The sequence below is a fragment of the Mytilus trossulus genome, chromosome 8 (assembly GCF_036588685.1).
Source record: "Mytilus trossulus isolate FHL-02 chromosome 8, PNRI_Mtr1.1.1.hap1, whole genome shotgun sequence".
NCBI lineage: Eukaryota > Metazoa > Mollusca > Bivalvia > Mytilida > Mytilidae > Mytilus > Mytilus trossulus.
Genome location: NC_086380.1, coordinates 31634489 through 31656500, shown reverse-complemented (window position 1 = coordinate 31656500; position 22012 = coordinate 31634489).

Here is a 22012-nt window from a genome sequence, read left to right as displayed (position 1 = left end):
GTTCTCCTATATTGTCCTGTTCAAACTTGAATAGCCAATGTTCCTGAATACATATAAAATCGGTAAAATCTAAAATGTCTTTTATACAAGATTGGGAATTATATACATTTTTACAATTGAAGGAGGATATTCTTAGTAAAGTTGAAGTAGAGGCATCCTGTGCTATGTGATTATCTGGATGTTCTGGCAAAGTTCTAAAAAAGAGTCCGGCTGATTTGTTGGATAATCCTCAGTATTTGAGCTGGGTCCAATAGCTTCCTGTGATATTTGATTTCTTTGAACATTTGGAACTTCTTTGTCAGGTATAGATTGTTCCTTGTTTAACGTACTGCTGACGTCCTCAGGTTCTGTTGTGAGTTCTTGTTGTGACCTTTTGATTTCACTTACTGTGTTAAGAAGTTCAGATGTATCTGTAGAATTTAACATGGTTGGTGTTGTTGCCATGTTTGAGATTGCATTTTCTGTCGGAGGTGTAGTTGTGACAGATTTATGAGGCTGATTGACCAAATTGGTTGCTTGAGGCCCTGTTGTGGAATTAATAACAGTATTCACGGTTTGGTTGTTTTTGTTGTCATGCCTGAAGTGCAGGTTTGCTCCTGTAAATGTTTGCTGGGCTGGTTGACGGTTATGTTGGTTGTTTACCGTTGTTTGATGATGGAAATAAGATGGAGGCGGAATATTTGAAGGATGTGGAGGTAATCCATGCGAAGGAAATATTGGTCTTTGCATGTTTGGAAGGTAAGCTGGCGTGTGTTGTGGTTGACCTGGCCAGTTGGTGCTCATTGGTCTGTACTGCTGGGGATATGTAGGTAATCTAGCCATGTAGGCAGGGCCCTGTGGAATTGGGTACTGCATTTGGAAGTGGCTTGTATGATATGGCTGATAGTGTGGCCTAGCTGATTGTGATAATGTCAGTTCTAGAGTTCTGAGCCTCTGTTGGATGGACTGCAGTTCCATGTCGTGCATTTGTCTATATAACTGACGAGTATTTTCAATATGGGTTATTCTATCTTTGATGATGTTATTTTCAAGTGATGAGATGTAAGTATCCATACTATTTGTGTGTTGAGGAGTATACACTGGTTGATTTTCTTGAAAGATAGGTTGAGGTTGTTTGTTCATGGTTTCAGTAGAGCCTGAGTGTTGTGTACCTACAATTTTCATCCTCAATATCTTATTTGAGCTTTCCAGTTCTTTTACTTTGGCCTCTAGACTGAGGGAGTATGTTTTTAGATGTGCCTGGTCTTTCAGTGCATCATTAATTGTCACTTTTTCCTTTTTTAATTCCTCTTCCATTTTACGCAGTTTGCCTTCCTTTTGCCGTAATTCTTTGTCAGATATATAAGGAAATGTCATTTCTTGTGACTGTTATTGGGACTCTGTTTGTAAGTGACAGATGTGACTGTACAATTGGTTGAGGCAGGTCCTCTATTTGATCTCTGATGACTGTTTCCTCATTTAAGATAGCCCTGGCAGCGGAGACACAAGAAATTGGTGATGCAACATCCGGAATGACAACTGGCATAAGTTTCTTGACTTTTTGTGATTGCCTGGTTGGTATATTTCCATCAGCAGGTATAGAGTCTCTTGCATTACATATGGTACAAGTGTACTGGATGTTGTTCGACTCTTTTTCAAGTTCTTCAATTTCAGATTTTTTTAGCTTTTCACAGGCATAGTGAATCCAATGGTTGCCTTTAATACAGAAGACGCCTCGTGAAAGTAGTGTTCGATTACATTTAGGACAAATATTGTCTGGATCTGATTTGTCAGCACCTTTTTTAACTGTGTCCTGGTGGTTTTTGTTCACAACAGTCAGCTCTTTAGAGAGTGTGTTGGTAGTCTCAGTTTGATCATCACATGCACCGTTGTTCAGGATGGCAGGAGGAGATGTTTTATTTATTTTCTTTGCAGATGTTTGTTGCAATTTAATACATTCTTCCCTAATTTTCTTATTGACAGATGAATAGTCTTTGATGCAGTCCATTTGTTTAGATATAGCCTGTAATTCATCAAAAAACATGTGGTGGTTACGTCCATTCACTTCCACTCTACAGGTGGTGTTATATAGATTGATTCTGTAATGTTGACGCTGGTTTTGATTGCATTTAACTGCAATAGATTGTTCTACCACCTTACCAGATTTGTCCTGTTTATCATGTATGCTACATGTGACATCAGTATGAGCCTCAAGATGTTGAAGTAGAGTTTTGCTGAAATGCAGAAATGTTGCTGCAGTGAATTCCAAGATAATATTACCATGTTTATATTGCAAGTCTACATCTGTTGGTCGTATGGTGGCGTCCACTATTTTCCCGATGGCTTTTTGCTCATTCAGTAAGTAGGATTTTACTGAGACGTTGACCTTAGATGGAGTGAAGACTTGTGTAGGTATCCGGTCTCTAGTTGGTCTTAGAGTTGCCATAATAGAAAGATTGATTTTAGGTATGTTTTTATCAGATAAAGCTTGAGATGATGGAATAGCGTGGTGACATCCACACTTACCAAGGATAATATTTGTTTCTGAACAGAGTTGATGTTGGATTGTATCGTAGATAGGATCTTGGTATAGCGTGGGAACATCCACACTTACCACGTTGTTTAGAGCTGCTGTTAGTTGATTTTTTATTTATATATAAGAAAAATTTCGCCTAATTCCACAACAGGTCGGACCTCCAGAATAAATACAACCAGATGTGTGATATGTTAGAAGACGCTGTCTGTAAAGAAGATGAAGATTTTGGTATAGCGTGGTGACGTCCACACTTACCACTTTATGTAATACTGATATCCACAAGAGAAGAGTTAGTGTAATTGCCAACAGATGTGTTTGAAGTAAGAAGTTTAGCGTTTAGACTATATATTTCTGTATTCTGATGAGGTATAGCGTGGTGACATCCACACTTACCGCTAGAGATATTAACAATGTCCACAATAAGAAGGTCTGTGTAATTATGGAGTCAGCTGTGTTTTAGATAAAAGAATGAGAAGCTAGCTAAAGATTTCCTGGATTATATGTATATCTATGGTATAGCGTGGTGACGTCCACACTTACCACAACACCTGAGTCTAATACCTGATGCTGTTTGTGTTATTGTGTCCTATAGTTGTTCCAGTGGGAGCCACAGAAGTATTCTATCTTTCACGAAAATTATGATGTTAAAATTTACCTCCTTTGATTAATTATATTTGGTATAGCGTGGTAACATCCACACTTACCATGTAATAATGCTGTATGAGTTATAGATTCGGTATTAAGTATATATATATATATATATATAGAGGTCTAGCTAGGTTAATTATGTATTAAATGAAATCTTGATACCTCTTTTTTTGGAAAGATTGTAGGGCAACAGGATTTAATATCGAGTCTGTATTGGATTAGCGTGGTGACATCCACACTTACCAGATATATGTAACGCACAATTAAATTTCTGGAATAGAGTAAAATCGGTTTTATATAAGATCTTGATACTGCTTTTTGGGAAAGCTACTACGGATTCAAATTTTATTGATAAATCAGATAGATGAGGTGGAATTGGTATAGCGTGGTGACATCCACACTTACCAGTATTATGAAACGCAGAGTTAATTTCTGGTATAGAATAGGTTCTGTTATATATGAAATCTTGAGACAGCTTTTTAAGAAAGCTACTATGGATACAAATTTTATTGATAAATCAGATAGATGAGGTGGAGTTGGTATAGCGTGGTGACATCCACACTTACCAGTGTTGTGTAATGCACAAGTATTGGTATATATATGGCAAATTAGTATGAATTCTGCGATAAGTGAAATATTGTTGCTGTTTTTCGGAAAAGCTACTTCGGGCACATAAATTTTATTGATAAATCAGGTAAAATAGGTATTGGTATAGCGTGGTGACATCCACACTTACCAGTATTATGAAACGCAGAGTTAATTTCTGGTATAGAATAGGTTCTGTTATATACGAAATCTTGATACAGCTTTTTAAGAAAGCTACTATGGATACAAATTTTATTGATAAATCAGATAGATGAGGTGGAGTTGGTATAGCGTGGTGACATCCACACTTACCAGTGTTGTGTAATGCACAAGTATTGGTATATATATGGCAAATTAGTATGAATTCTGCGATAAGTGAAATATTGTTGCTGTTTTTCGGAAAAGCTACTTCGGGCACATAAATTTTATTGATAAATCAGGTAAAATAGGTATTGGTATAGCGTGGTGACATCCACACTTACCAGTGTTGTGTAACGCACAATTTAATTTCTGGTATAGAGAAGCTTAGTAATAAATCAGCTTTTTTTTTAAGGCGGCGGATTATATTAATGAATCTGTTTTGGTTTAGCGTGGATACATCCACACTTACCACTGATAAATAATTGGACTACTGAAATTTTATTAATAGCAAATCAGTTACGATTGGATTTGGTATAGCGTGGTGACATCCACACTTACCGTCGACTTGGATAAAATTGATAAAATTAGGTATCTATATATACACTTACTTAAAAGTTGTCTACAGTATGTCTTGGATCTCTGTATATAGGTTGGTATTGGTGTAGCGTGGGAACATCCACACTGACCACAATATATTCCTTTATAGAGTACTTTAAGGTAGAATTTAAACAAACCAGCAATCAAATCTTATTTGTAGTACAAGTTTATGTAACCAAACTGTATTTAGTAAATATCTGGGATGAATCCCGTCCTGATAAAGTTCAAAGTTATAGGATAATTTGGAGGCAATTCCTTGTCCTCTACGTGTGGTGTGTTTTGGATTAACACATAGGTTTACATTAAAGTCTGGTGATGTGACTCTCAGACGGCGTGCACAAAGTTGACGGCAACTATAAAATACGCTTTTAAAAGTAGTTTTATGCAACCGTGTTTGAAATATCTTTTCTATGTGGATTTTTTTTATGATAAAATTATGAATATTAAGAATTAAAATCCACATAACTAGTAAGGCTTTCAAAATTAAATCTTTAAAGTATGAAACGAACACATAGAAAACGGCAAAAACATGTGTAACTTGTAACATTAAATAAGCATGAACTAGAGATTTTGACCTGAAATTTATACAAATTCAAATTTTTTTCCCAAATTTTCGTAAAGTAGAATTTTTCAGATTTGGATTATGTCGTCTTACGAAATTCAGAGCAAAAAAACTGAATAACGACCATTGTGGATGCGCTTAGAATGTAGTTCGTTATGTGTAATAAGTAGTAATTTGAAGAAATTTTATTCGAAAATGAAGAATCGATAAAGAAAATTATGTAATTGCATTTTGTTTTGTTTTAGAATAGAATGATTTTCCTAATGTGCATTTCAAGAGGTTTAAAAAAATCTGCAAAACAAGAATGATTCGATTGTTTAGGCTGAACACCTCAATTTTTTAAATGTCCAGTTATTATGTTACAATTTAAAGAAATGTCGTTTAACGCCATTTTCTCAATAGGGTCCACGACATAGTCGCTTATCATTTCCATTAAAGTACTCTTAGCTTATATTTATTCATATTTTCAGAATGTGCATTTGCTTTACTTTGTTGTTCATTAAAAAAGCATTATGTAGAACGTTTATATTAAAAGTTATGTGATAAACTGAGTGTCCAGTGTTTTTGTTACGTTTATGTTTTTTGGGGGAAAATGACGACGTCGTAAATGAATTTTGTAACTTGAAGACGTTACGTTTGTGGACTCAGCTTTGTGCACGCTGTCTCAATGAACGATTTAGTTTGTTTATCTCAGCGTTGAGAATGTGGATCTGATGGAGTAAGTTATGGTCTTGTTCAATTACGTCCTCAGGATTGGGTACCTTTAGATTTTCATTGTATTTGAATATGGAATATACTGGGATATTCAAAAAGGTAACCCGGCAGGATGGAAATTTTTCAATGAAGCTTATAATGTCTCTGTACAGTTGTAGTACTAGATCTATTGAACTATTATTTGATGTTGTTAGAGAAATAGAGCCACCTCTGTGTTTAGTAGTCAGGTTGCATGTAGCTGCCCATACATATAGATGAATATCTCCAAAATTTTTGATTTCGGTTTTAAAATTTTCTTTTAACCAATCAACACACTGTTGTGTAGAGGCCCCTGGTTTGCATTTAAAGACAATTTTGTCATGGATTGCGTTGTCTGATTGGATTTCTCTTTCAAGCCTTGTTCCTTTGCTGTCAGATAACAACAAAGGAGTTCTTCTTTGGATACCTTGTACTGTAGGTTGCTGTCTTGCAATGTATTTTCTAAGTTTGTTTGTTGTCATTAGTAAATTGCAGATTATAATATATAAGCGATATGAAGACTAATATGGCAATGAAATGTTCAGATGTGAGATGATTGTACAAATGTTCAATGAGAAAAAAATGGCGCCAAATTTCTGCACGGACTTTAGTGGGTCGCCATATTGGATTTACTAGAATTGCATAAAAAGTTCTGGTAAATTAATAAAAAGTTTGTAATATCACTAAAAATGATAAAATGACGCACAAGCGATGATAATGGTAAAATCTAGATGATTATATTGAAGCAAAAGGTAAACACACCGTAGCCAACACTCACGCCACGTCGCGCGTTGGAGACAGTTACATGGACATAAAATAATTATTTACAGTTTATAAGGTCTATATTACAGTTCAAAGTGTGTAAAGTAACTATTAAAATGTTAATTTAAGACTTTGGGTGCGATGTAACACTTAAAACATTCAAAATTCTGTGCTGCTAAAAAAATCCCTCCACCATTCATGAATCTCGTTCTCATGTCACAAAAACGATATCAGGAGTCAGATATGGTGTTTTAGTTGTTTGTTGCTATAGTCAGATGAGAAGACATCACTTCACTAGGTTCAATTTCAGAGGAAACATGTCCAAGGGTCTGCGTTTCATCATCCTCTCCGCTTACCTTAATTAGCCGATAACGTAGATTTTTTTGACGAACAAAAGTTAACTTGAAACACTATTCTGCGATTGGACTATCTTGTTTACATATTCTAATTTATCCTGAATGAAAGACCATGCAGGCATACTGCTTCGAAAATGACTGGATATTAACCTCGGCCTTGATACATTTGGATACTTCTGAGTTGAAGTCTGCTATTTTATTTTTTTGGTCAAAATGATGTGGATGCTTGAGCATCTGAGCATACATGCAAGCTACGCCACTGATTGAGGTATTTAGTTTAAAAAATGTGTGTTGTGACCTGGCCAACCAACCCAGACCAGTAAGGTCTAGATCACTTACCTGCTGATAGAGCACCTGCTGATATAGCACCATCAGCTGGCGATACGGCACCTTTTTGGGAAAATTTGATTTGCCTCCCTTTGCACAGTGTCTTAAGTTTTCAGAGAAAAAACTATTATTGATATAATTTAACTAATTGCCAAAAAAACCACATTGTGTTCTTCCACAACTGTTTTTAAACTTAATAAAATATATCCACAAATGTGTATTTTCACAAACAGATCTAATTTACAACTATTTTCTTCTCATTTTAAGTTAATTTAAATTGTTTTGTCGGAATTAATTTGAATAAATACTTTGAAATTGTAAGTATTTTTTAATTGGCTTTGTAGTATCTCCTTTAGATTTAAATAATATGTAAACTATAAGCTAAAAGAATAAGATTTAATTTTCGTTCTTAATATTTTTCATATAACTCACCAATAACAATGCCTGACCTGTCATATATATGCATGAAGTTCTGGAAGGGATGTTTATATATATATATTAGAGAATAATAGAAAAAGACAACAGAATGGACACAAAAAGGAAATTAAAAACAATAGGATAACAATAGAGAATAATATATGTAAACAACAACTTAAAGACAAAAATGTAAACCTCGTTCTAATTAGACAAACAATGGTGCCTGTCATACACATGCATGAAGGTCTGGATGGGTTGTTGATATAACAGAAAATAACGGAAAAAGAAGACAGAATGGACAAAAATGAATAGATAATAATATTGGGGGAAAAGAAGAGAATAATGGCATAAAATATAATGAACTTATAGATAGAGCAGGAGCATTTTTTTCTATTTGAATTGAAAGCACAATGAAATAACTGCCTCTAAAGCTAGATTGTTCAACACATACACACTTGGATATCCACAAATGTTCTAGTAAAAAGACAATCGAACATAAATCAAGACCACTTAGAAAAAACACTTGTTTTTTTCACGGTATCTTATACAATTTTACTAACAGGGTGATAAGTTCTATTCAGGCAAAAACTACAGTTACCATCATCCGCTTGTCAACAGTTAAACTGTAGACGCATTTTTCGCGAATTTATAGTTTGTAAGGGTTATTGCAAACTTTGCAAACGTATGTTAGAAACAAAGGATATAAACGTGTGCTCGCTGAACCGTTTTTATCGTTTTTGTAAGAAAGAAATGCACTCTAGATATGGAACAACTTCAGTTTTTTTGTAGGGTTCGTGTTGATCAGTCTTAAGTTTATAGTTGTGTGTTTTGTGTACTTTTGTTTGTTGGTAATTTTTTCTTTTCTCCATGGTGTTGTCAGTTTATTTTCGACTTGTTAGTTTGAATATCCCTATGATATCTTTTGCATCTTATTTGTTTTCAATTAAAGTAAAACAGCTTGCTGAATGAGTGACAGTATTTTCAATTCTTTCTATTATAAAAATAATAATCCACGACTAAAAGGTTGAATTTTCAGAGAAGAATTAAGCGCGTTACATTCTAAGCTCTGTGGACAATTTAATTTTGAGAAACCGTAGGACTTGACTACAGCTAACTTGAAAAGAGCATTGTTCGAATCGTATTATCAGATTATTACATGGCATTTTTCATATCGCATGTATTATCGGGCACAGGACGTTTGCGCTTTTTTACCTGTAAAACGATAGGACATTTGCGCTTCAAATACTATGGACATTTGCGCTTTTAATTTTGATTCACCTGTATTAAATTGACCGGACATTTGCGGTTTTACCTAAAGTGGTCTACCTGTAATCTTAATGAGAAGTAATCATTAAGTTAAAAAAAATAACTTATATTTGTCATTATAGTTAGTTCACATTTACACAGTCTTGAACATGGAGTTTAAAGTTATAGAGACTAGTAAATGAAAAAAATGTTTATGATTAGGTACATTAATGAACAGGCTCCCCAAACAAGAATTGAGAAGTAGAAACTCGATCATTTATTTAAGTACCAATCAGGACAGATAACAAGAGCAAGATGTGTTCACTCATTGGGCTTCGAATATCAAGCTATAACTGACCTGTAATTGTGATGACAGTACATGCATGGTTTTATTTCATAAGAATGTGTACTTTTAGCTGTACATAAACTTTTAAACAAATATCAACAATATGACATGTTTGTGCTATGAAATGATTTTTAAACTTTTAACTTTAACTCTGCCCGGTCAAACCTGCCGGTCCCAAGCCCGGATAAAAGAAAAGGGAAGTCATAGATATATATTTTAAAAAAGCGCAAATGTCCTATGTGAAAAGCGCAAATGTCCATTTTTAAAAAGCGCAAATATCCTATGTTTTGAAGCGCAAGTGTCCACAAAAAAAGCGCAAATGTCCTATGAAAAAGCGCAAATGTCCCGTGCCGGTATTATCAGCCCTAGGTTCAATATCAGCCCAAGAGCCGCATGGCTCGAGGGCTGATATTGACCGATAAATATACAAAAGAACAATGTAACGAGTGTTCTGATTGGACGACAATCGTTTGCCAGATTATATTTACTGAAGAATACCGTCAGATAATTCATTATCTCATTTTCCAGATAATTTAGGTTTATTACGGATTCTAAATATACCAAAGAACAATGTAACGAGTGTTATAATTGGACGACAATGATTGCAAGATTGTATATGAAAAATAGTTTTTATACCGTCCTTTTTTAGAGGAGGGGCGACATTCGGCACACGGCACGCAATTAACAAACTACTCATGGTGTTGACATCACCGTTATTGACACCTGGACAAGCGAAATTTGTTGAATAAATAAAAAAAAAGACCAGTGAAATACAGAAGGGCTGATTAGATACAATATACATCATATACTTTAAACATACTTAATAAACACATTTGTTAGCTGTTTTAACGCCAACTGACTGTTTATTACTGACGGCTAATTTCGACATCGCCGATAATAATATTGAACTCTCATATTCATTTATTCACTGATCCAGTCGATTTTAATCTTTTAATAATGACAACGTTTTTGTAAAATATTTAAATTTAACTATTTCGTCATGTGTCAGTAAACAAAATAGAGATGAAAATCGAGTAATCCAATAAACAAATAATGCACAATTCAATTATGGAAAAACAATTATTTCATCATGGTTATTGATAAGACAATCACATACTTTTCATTTTGCTTTCAAAATGATTTAATACATAAGTCAGAGTTTAAATACCTTAAACCTTAAACATGTTAAAGACCCAGATTTAAATTGTAGGATATAAACAATACATGTATATTGTCGGAAATACTAAATGTTTGCTTACTCGCTAATAAACAGGAGAAAATCCATCTGAATTTCACATACCTCTTGATGATATTGGTATTGTCGCGGTGTTGAAACAAACACAGATGTGTAAGCATATTTTGTACAGAATTAAAATAACTCTACCAAGTTGTAAAATGTTGGTCCTAAGCATGAATAATGGAGGAGCGAATTCAATTATTTAGTCGATTTATAAGTAAAAATAAATAAATTCAGAAGTTTAGCAAGACAAGATAAATTCATCAAACTGGTAAGACAAGACGAATGTATCATGACAGAAAGTCACTAGACAAAAAGTCACAGACAAAAAGTCACAGACAAAAAGTCACTCACAATTCAGTTTTGAGATTACTTTTGTTTGAACAAGATTACATTTATTTTAAAATAATTTTTTTCACATTTTTCTTGAAGTTTTATGTTTCAAGCATTTTTGTAATAAAAATCTTCTCAATAAATGTCAATAACGTTCAAGTAATTGTTATGAAAATAAAATGTCAAAGTGACTTGGAACCTAAATGGCTTCATTTTGCCAATATAAATATCCTTTGCATGATTAAAATTTAATACATCTTCAATTATCAAGGTTTATGAGCTTTTTTTTTTTTTTTTAACTTAAAAAGGATTATATGGTATAAAAACTTAAAGAAAATATTTCAAAATATATTTGAACAATTGTCAAAAACATATTTGTGACTTTTTGTCCTATCAAATGTGTGACTTTATGTCCTGTGACTTTTTGTTCTGTGACTTTCTGTCCGTTTACCAACAAGACAAGATAATTTATTACAACTTAGGCACTCGTTACAAGATTGAAAGTCAAGATTCTTAATGAAAAAATCTCACTTTCACTTTGTTTCTTTTTAAGGTAAATGAATAACATGTTTTTTTTAAATTTCATTCTTCAAGTTTTTTTTTTTTTTTCAGACAGTCAATTGACATGACAATAGTAAACTAAGGAAGTTGATAATCCTCTGAGACTCTGTTTGAATATACTAGTATTTAAAACGAATGTAGAAAGTCACAGGACAAAAAGTCGCAGACAAAAAGGTCAAAATACATTTTTTTTAGAAAAAAAGTGTTTGAATAAGAAAAACACTAATTTTAAAAACATTTTTTTTTAAAGTTTTACTTGAAGTATTCTAGATAAACAACTTTGTTATTTAAATGTATTGATTAAATAAAATAATGATAAAATAATTGATATGTACCAAGGAATATATCATTTGCATGATCAAAATTTAATGAATTTTAATTTATCAAGGCTTAAGGAAAGTTGTCTCATTGGCACTCGCACCACATCTACCTATATCTATTATGAACAAATATTCAAAGCCTAGAAATGAAAATATGTAACGAAAAGAAATATTTTAAGATCTTTCTCTTATATATTCAAATAATTCTCAACAAATTAATTGTGACTTTTTGTCCTTTGATTTTTGTCCTATCAAATTTTCCGACGGTTGTTCCGCAAATCGAGGTCCAAAGCTGACGTCACAATAAAATAATATTTCAAATCGGCGGCCAATTCAATCACCCTCTAATTAAGGTCCAATTTTTGGCTCCTCTAATAGACGTCCAATTTTTTAGCTTCTCTAATAGTTGTCCGTTTTAATGGACCTATGGAAATATCCAAACGCCGAGACATTTTTTGCCATTATGCCGTATTGTGCATTAAATATACTTTAAAAAATGAAAAAAACTGTGGAAATTGGGACAAAAAAGTTTATAACAGAACTGAAACTTGGATTGTCGGAGAAGAATAAAGATAAAAAAGAAGTAAAGACAGCTCTCGATCAATATTTTTACAACCTAAACATAGTGTATGTATATAACAAATAAAATATATTGTTTTTTCTCTTTTAATGTTTAACCGATGATACAGGTTGCAATATCCATTTGTATGTAATTTAAAAGCTTATTAAAACAATGAAACGTGTAGAGATTGCTAATCAGACAACTATACACCAGAATTCAAATAAGGTGGATGTAAGCAATTATATAGTCCTTTACCTTTTACAGCTTGTTGTTCGGTGTGAGCCACGGATCCGTATTAAAGACCGTATTTTGACCTATAGTGGGTTTCTTTTATAAACTGAGACTTGGATGAAGAATTGTCTCATTGGCACTCAAACCACATTTTCTTATATCCATAGGGAACTTAACGTCCTTCAACAAGGAATCGTTGAGCAATTAAAGGTCACGACATGTAACATATAAAATAATTATTATACAACTAAAAAATAACTTCTAAACAAAACAATCTGAACAACAAATATTCAAGACATAAATTAACGACAACCACTATACTACAGGCACATAAAATATTTGACTGGGTTTAACATGTTTGTGAGCGCTTAATCTTCCTATAATCTGAGACAGTGGTGTAACAGCACAACATAAAAACATAATGCCAATTTATTTTGTATATTTTTCACTCCAGGTGTAAAACAATAAGTTGTTGACAAATTTCTTACAGAGCTAGTCCAAATTATAATACTCTAACAGTTGGCATTTATACTTCTTTATTTCGTCTACTGTTGAAGACTGAGTGTTGCCCTATATATATATTTCGTTTAGTTTTCTTTGTCGTTGGGTTCTGATTTAAGTATACTCGCATGCCATTTATCAATATGCATTTACATGTATAAGTGTAAGTGCAGTAATTTGTTATTCTATTATTCATTGATATTGGACATCGGTAAGAGAAGACTACTATAGATACTATAAAGGTAATCGGACGTCGTTTTGGCAATTCATGACGGAACATTGTCATTGGGCGTGGATTTGAGTATCAAACAATTGGACGTCGAATTAAGAATTTAATCACAGCTCTGTATATCTACAATCACTCTGTATACTGTATCTATCACCACGCTATACCCCGTGACACCCCTAATTATTTTTCTATAGAGGCTATGAAAACAATCCCCCTTTTTCATTTTTTTTTTAACATAGTGCCACTCGATACCTTGCGCAAAAGATGCACCTGTTTCTCCTCTACAAGACCTATATAGTTATACCTGGTGACTCCCCTCATTATTTTTTCTTAGAAGCCATCAAATAGGCCAATCCCACTTTTTTCCGTTTTTTTCTTCAAATTTTTAGCCTTATAGTTTCAGGTTTTTTAACATAGCGCCACTCGATTTCTTGCGCAAAAGGTGTTGTTCAATAGTCTAATATGAAGTTGGGCTTCTATTGGAAGTATTCCGTTTATAGGATGATGATTGTTACATCTGCAACATAAGTTGTTGATGAAAGTATAAGCCTAGAGGTAGTTTTTTTCTAGAATTTTTCGATTAATTCTAGCATGGAAGTCAATATAATACTTCCATGATTCTAGTGAATTTGTTTTTGGAAGTGTTAGCTCTTATCCATAGATAAGTACTAGAGATACGTAACACGAATATTTGAATAACACATGAAATGACCCAATGACACATGCAATTTTAATCTTAGTTTAAACAGTATTTATTAATGATTTTTTTTACAAGATTAAGTATAACAATGTTATATGAAGTTTTAATCTTAATTAGCAGGGCATAGGACATTTGAGCGAAAAAGAAAAAAGCACATAGGGTCATTTGAGCGCCGACTTCATAGGACATTTGAGCGCCGGGATATTAACCTTACCTGAGTTTTCAGACAGGACATTTGAGCGAAATTTTCCCTGATAATTTTACACGAATTAAGATTTTTTTTTAAAAGTAAGAAAAAAAAGTAAGATTTAGTTATAAAAAAAAAAGAAATCAAGACTGAGGACGGATTGTACCGGAACCGTTATAATTCAACAGAAAAATACTCATAACCATGATACCAGTGATCGTGACAATGAACGTCACTTGCTGCGGGTACGATCAAAAAGAAAAGCGGATGATGATATTGCTCAACGTCCTTCAAAAATTATCCGTACAGAGTTACAGAACATGGATGAAGCAAATCTAAAGTCTGAAGACATTGGCAGCGTTTCAAAGGCTATATATAGAAAGAGGCGTAAATCTCACCCTGCACTTCCTAAATCTAGAGAGGAAACACACCAATCATTAAAGAAGATTAATATTCAGTCAAATAAATTTGAAAATTTTGTGCAGTTTAATGATGAACAAACTGGTATAATTATTCTTACGTGTCCAACCAATCTTGAATGTTTATGCAGTGTGCCGGAAATTTTTATGGATGGTATTGTGACAGTATTTTGACACTAATTTAGGACACATATGTTGTTAGAATTAATCATTAACTTTTATAGCGCTAATAATCAATTTCTCTGTCCATTTGATTAATATGTTTATCTACTTCAAATTACCAATACACGATTGTTTACGTGGCCGATATAAACAGAGTGACCTCTTTCATAAAAATTATATAATCGAATTGTACAAATACAATTGACCCTAACCATATTTGGAAATTTCTAATTTTATCATGATTGCTATATAAGTCAAAACACAATTGACCCTAACCATATTTGGAAATTTCTAATTTTATCATGATTGCTATATAAGTCAAAATTCTGCTTTGAGACGTCAGAGTTTGAATTTTGAATCTTATAGGTAAGTCATGAGTTTTGAATTGTTAATTAAAAGTTATTAAGATTTAAAGTAAAATATTTTAAAACAAGTTAAATTGAAATAGAGATAATTAATAGTTTTCATAAATAAAGTTTTAATAAAATATCCATTGTTTTCTTTTAAAGAAATAATTGCCAATATTTGTTTTACTTTATTGTGATTGTAACTGTTTTGTATTATTTTTGTTTTTATTTATTTTATTAAAAGAGTTTGAATTTTGAATCTTATAGGTGTCAGTTGATCCCGGTCTGTCTCTACAACATCAGGACAGCTGGCCTGCTTTCAACAACGGTAGCAGAGCCGCAATGTTTCATTTCATTCGAGACATAAGCTAGTTTTCCCCACAACATGTAAAGGTCCCAACATCAACTCTCACAGATGTAGTGTGTCTGTCGAGATTCCGAAAGGAAGCAGACCATGTTTCAGTACCACATATATTCAACTTTTCTCATTACAATAATTGGTGGACGACCCTTAAAGCTGACATCTATACAGACATATATAAAAGTCAAAGTTTATCATCACATCCAGACCAAATAACATGCTAGAAGGACAATTCGAACATTAACTATTTGCAGTTGGACAAAATTTTCGTAACTTTCAAACTTTTGGATTCCATAGTATATACAGAATATTTCATTTGTGACATTTAGAAAATCAACAAAAAGGATACAGTATGCAGAACTATGTTAGAACATTTATTAACATCAGTGACAATAACAATTGTAAAGTTATATTATTGTGTATTGTTTAAAATATGTATTTTCATGAAACTGTAAGTAATTCCAAAATGATAAATAAGAAATTTAATTTTGATTTTGAGATTTCCAGCGATGAAACTAAATCTTCATTTTTATTTTCATAAACTACATTGTGTTTCATAACTGTAAATTTTTAATTGAAATGACTAAAACATTGATAATTAAGTTAACAAATTTGCTCAATAAAATGTTGTAAATTATGTATTCATTTAAATTTTCATTTCATTGAATAACTTTTCAGAATATTATTTGCATATAGTTTTTTTACTAAGATTAGATTGAATTTTATTTAAAGGACACATAAAGTGAATCCCCTTGTAAAATTAATCTACATGGAACATGGTAGGAAGTCCTGTTGCCATTTGCTGTAAAGAAAATCGTACAATATAGTCATAAAAATAGTGTAGATATTAACTTAATATTGAGATTGGGCTACCTCAAAGTAGGAGCGCCACATATATATAAGCATAAAAATGGGCTACCTGAAAGAAGGAACGCCACAAATAAAATGGGTTACCTCGCAGGTAGGAACGCCATGCATACGATTAACAGTAACTTAGAGACTAAAAAGATGCTTAATCAAATTTTGTTAAAAGTTTATTCTGCATAATCATAATTCATTTTGAATTACAACATTTTGTTGAAACCTTTAGGCGTATATAATTATTGTACCATAAATTTCATAATTTTTAAATAAATGTCCAATTGTAAATTGAGCAAATAGAAGAATAATAGTAATAAATAAATAATAATAATAACATTTAAAACTATTTTGGAAAGTTCACTTCATAAATAAAACCAACAATAAGAAATGTGATTAAAAAAAAAATAAACTCTCAAAAAAATAAAAAAATAGAAAAATGTTAAAACAAAGTTCATTCCTTATTCTTGCTTTATATTTAACTTAATTGTCTACTTTGTTATTTTGAAGTTTCATATGGATATTAATTATTTACTGAAATTAATAATTAAAAGTTATAAATCCAATAATCAATTTAGTAAATTATGATATTTTAAGTTGCTCTAAATCTTATAAAATTATTAAATTTTTTTTTCTAATTAATTTAAATCTTGGGACAAGATTTTCTAAAGGAGAAAGATCTATTATGACAGTATTTTGACACTAATTTAGGACACATATGTTGTTAGAATTAATCATTAACTTTTATAGCGCTAATAATCAATTTCTCTGTCCATTTGATTAATATGTTTATCTACTTCAAATTACCAATACACGATTGTTTACGTGGCCGATATAAACAGAGTGACCTCTTTCATAAAAATTATATAATCGAATTGTACAAATACAATTGACCCTAACCATATTTGGAAATTTCTAATTTTATCATGATTGCTATATAAGTCAAAACACAATTGACCCTAACCATATTTGGAAATTTCTAATTTTATCATGATTGCTATATAAGTCAAAATTCTGCTTTGAGACGTCAGAGTTTGAATTTTGAATCTTATAGGTAAGTCATGAGTTTTGAATTGTTAATTAAAAGTTATTAAGATTTAAAGTAAAATATTTTAAAACAAGTTAAATTGAAATAGAGATAATTAATAGTTTTCATAAATAAAGTTTTAATAAAATATCCATTGTTTTCTTTTAAAGAAATAATTGCCAATATTTGTTTTACTTTATTGTGATTGTAACTGTTTTGTATTATTTTTGTTTTTATTTATTTTATTAAAAGAGTTTGAATTTTGAATCTTATAGGTGTCGGTCGATCCCGGCCTGCCTCTACATCGGCAACAACGCCTGGACTGCCTTGACATCGCCAGCATGTAACAACATAAGACCAACTCTCGCAGAGTCATACTTCTGTTGAGAGTTTAGGTCATCAAAGAACAACTAATTCTACAACAACATTAACATCGACAAGACGAAAAAACATCCATTTCTCATTACAATAGATGGTACTTACAAATATTGCCCAAAGTTCTTTAAACAGTTATATACTATTCATGGCTATAACAAAGGAAATTATGTCCCTCTTGTATTCTGCTTACTTCCTGGAAAGTCTGAAGAAATTTACGTGAATTGCTTTTCCTCAATTGTCAAGCTATGTTCCGATCAAGGTCACACACTTCAACCGAAAGCAGTACACGTCGATTTTGAAGAACGGGTAATGAAAGTTATGAAGGATTTTTTCCCGTCTATAGAGATCAAATGCTGTAGGTTTCACTTAGGCCAAGCCTGGTGGCGAAAAATCCAGAAAGTTGGACTTAGTCAACAATACAAAGAGCTTGATTCAGACATTAGTAAATGGCTTAAAGGGATTTTTGGGATAGCCTTTTTAGCTCCAGACGAAGTAGCCGACTGTTTCGTAGAAGATTTTATGGCCGTTGTACCTAACGACAAGCCTTGTATAGAATTTGCAGATTACCTGACTGATACTTATATAACAGATGAATCGTTATTTCCCCCTCATCTCTGGGCCGAAGTTCCATCCTCGTTAAAACGTACTAACAATGGGCCCGAATCATTTCATGCCCATTATAACGAGCAGTTCTATCACAGTCATCCATCAATTTATATTTTCCTTGACACTATTATCAAATTGCAATCTGTGACTTACATAAAAATTCGGAGTTTGAACATTGATGCACCGCAGAGCCGAACAGAAAAGGAGAAGGAACAGAATCTCCGGGATTTGCATTCGAAATACTGCCAGCAGGAAATTACGAGGGATTTTTATGTCAGAAGCCGAGTTTTATGTTTTATGACAGTGCTTTGTTTTTAGTGCTTTGTTTACAATTAAAAGATGTTTTAATCTTTTTGTTGGTAAACTCCTGTTTTATGACTGTGCTTTGTTTTTAGTGCTTTGTTTTTTACAATTAAAATATGTTTTAATCTTTTTGTTGGTAAACTCCTCATTTAATGAACTATATTCGTAAGAAAATGTGGTATGATTGCCAATAAGACAATTCTCTATCCAAGACTTGTTTTCGCTCAAATGTCCTACGCTTATTCTTATTTTCGCTCAAATGTCCTAAAATTTAGGCGCTCAAATGTCCTATACTTTGGCGCTCAAACGTCCTTTTTTTTCGCTCAAATGTCCTGTCAATGCGCTCAAATGTCCATTGCCGAATTAGCATATATTGGTGACTTTTAAACACTGATTTATAAATAGTATTACATTAAAAGTGTATAAAAAATGATTTATTGAAGCAGGAAAGTTCATAAAATGTTATTATAATTTTGTGGATACATCTGTTCCTTATTGCATATATACGATTGCCCAATGTGTTCAATCTGGACTACCAAAGTTGGGGTCTCATTTGTATAAAAAATTAAAACTCACTGACACTCCATGAATTTACATGTATTTTATTTAACAGTCAGACAAATATTTTAAGTAATAATTTTCCAGAAAGTCTTAAAACCGTCCTGGACCTCCTGATTGCACTCAGTGCGAAATGTGTTCTTAGAACAAAAATAAAGATACAAGTTGCAAAAAATTTAGATCTAATTCTATGCAAAATGTGGCGATCAAACGATGTCTTCTCATTTGTCCAACTTTTTAAAATAAGGTATTCTCATTTAGCCAACTTTTTATTTTTGTTAATTATTGGGTTGTTTGTTTAGTGATAGTAAGGTGTCTTTCTAAAATTTGACAGTAAATTTGTTCCTGTATGTTTTTATACTATTTAAAAAAATATATAAAATAGGCGATAGTAAGCTATTTTTAAATAAAGTTTTATAGTATATTTTAGATAATAAATAAATATTTCATCTTTTATACAGAAGAAACCCACAAATCAGGGGTTCGACGACTTACAGAAAAGCAGCATTTTTACTTCCCAATTTTGATAGCCTTTGGTAGTATCATATTGTTTCAATATCCATTAGTTGGTACCACCTATCGGAACTAGACAGTGACACGATTGCTTTAATTTAGCACTGTTTTACATTAAAGTCAATTTTCCATATTCAATCGTGTATTCCATATAAAATCCGACAATATTTAAAACGAACGAACTTTATACTTCAGTGTTTGTTTGTCTTGTATCATGTATAATTGTTCAAAGAAACCAGAATCTTATCTAAAATAGAGAGATATTTATAAGTATAGCTTCTTCATAATTTGATTCTACATGTAATTGTTGAAACCTAGGATCTTTTGAGCTTCCTCATGGACCCTCTACCAGGACAACCATAATTACGCCTTTCATTTATAAAATCCTGGCCTAGGACTATTGAAATGTTTAGTAACGCCTTCCCACTAAACACATAACGTTTAAAGAACGTTGTGGATTGGTTCCTGTAAGGTTATTTCGGACCTTAACGTTACACGAACGTTGTGAGAACGTTAAAATGAAACGTTACAATTCAACGTTCCTGGAACATTTTGTTTTAACGTTGTGTGGAAGTTTCAGTTTGGTTATGTTACAAGTAATACGTTGTAGAAACGTTTAATATTAGTTAATTTTTAACGATACTTTACTAACATTCTAAAAACGTTCGAATAATGTTCCTAAATTTTTTGAAAAAAATATCTTTCCAATAAAAAAAAATATTTAAATTAATAGAAAAAATGCAAGTAAAATGTTTGCCGTCTTGCATGTTAATGAAACCTTTATTTTGCTTCAGAAAGTCAATGCTGAGAGTTTTTAAAATTAAAAAAAACAACACTGTATTAAGAACAAAATATTTTTTTATTTCTTCAACATATAGATTGCTCTATTAAAAATTAAAATTCATTATTCTCATTAATTATTATAACTTTTTTCATCCAACCTTAATTTGTGAAACATGATTATCAATTATATACAGAAGGATATTTGATACAGCCATTATGTTAATCAAGCATATTCTGATAAGGTTGACCTAAAGATTGATGTTGACCAGATGTTAGGCAAATTTCAAAGATAGTTGCTATGGTAATTAAGGTTATAGGAAATCTAAGTGTAATGGGATAGTCACTTTTGAGACTATTTCCTGTCGTGTATTTGTAAGAAAGCAGTGATAACAAAGAAAACAAAAGAGAAAGAAAATTGCATCATCTAAAGAGAAAGAAACATGTAAGTTGATTGTTACTTTAAAAATTCTTATATACGTATATGATTATGAATGACAAATGATGCATTTATAACCCTTATCAATAGATAAGTGTATTTTCGAATTTTCCTTGTTACATACTGTTTCAGAATGTTGTTTAATTATTTTTAGTTCATACAAATTTAAAATAATTGGACGAAATGCACAATAAATACTTTAAGTTAGTAACATACTAGCAATCCTTAATGCCACATCGGATTCGAATATTGCAAATATATATGCATAATTAAAATGTTAAATATTATAATACCGATAACGCTGTTGTATTTATATTTGACTTCATATTTTTTTCACTAGAATTGTTTATTTGGTTAGAACATTTTTTTAAATGGTTCTGTTTCCTGTATTCATATCTACCCTCAATTTTCTGGCTAAACTTAGCTAGCACAGTGAAGTCTAATAATCTAAATGAATGTTGGAAGATGTGGTATGAGTGCCTTATCCCTATGCATATGGCATCGCCTTGTATAGTCTAGTTTTAAACAAGAGTCTTTTAAGATTTATTATTTCCAAAAGAAGTATACATTGAGTACTCATTTGTTCATTTCTTTATTACAGGGGCAGTGAAATAATTTTTATGAAGATTTGCTACAGTGGATTAGAATTAAACAAAAGACAGATTCAGAATAAGTGCCAAAAGAAAGTGTAGCAGAAAACAAAAGGATCACTCTTGTGAATACAACCCATGCTAGATTACAAAACTATGAAATAACTGTATAAACCTAATGAAGTGAAATTACAGAATTAGGAAGTAAGTGTATGAACATGATGAAGTGAATTACAAAACAAGGAAATAATTGCATGAACCGAATGAAGTGAAATACAGAACTAGGAAATAGCTGTATGAACCTAATGAAGTGAAATTACAAATCTAGGAAATCACTGTATGAACCTGATGAAGTGAAATTACAGAATTAGGAACTAACTGTATGAACCTGATGAAGTGAAATTACAGAACTAGGATATAACGGTATGAACCTGATGAAGTGAATTATATAACTAGTAAATAACTGTATGAACCTGATGAAGTGAAATTACAGAACTAGGAAAGAATTGTATGAATCCGATGACGTGAATTAGAGAACTAGGAAGTAATTGTATGAACATGGTGAAGTGAAATTACA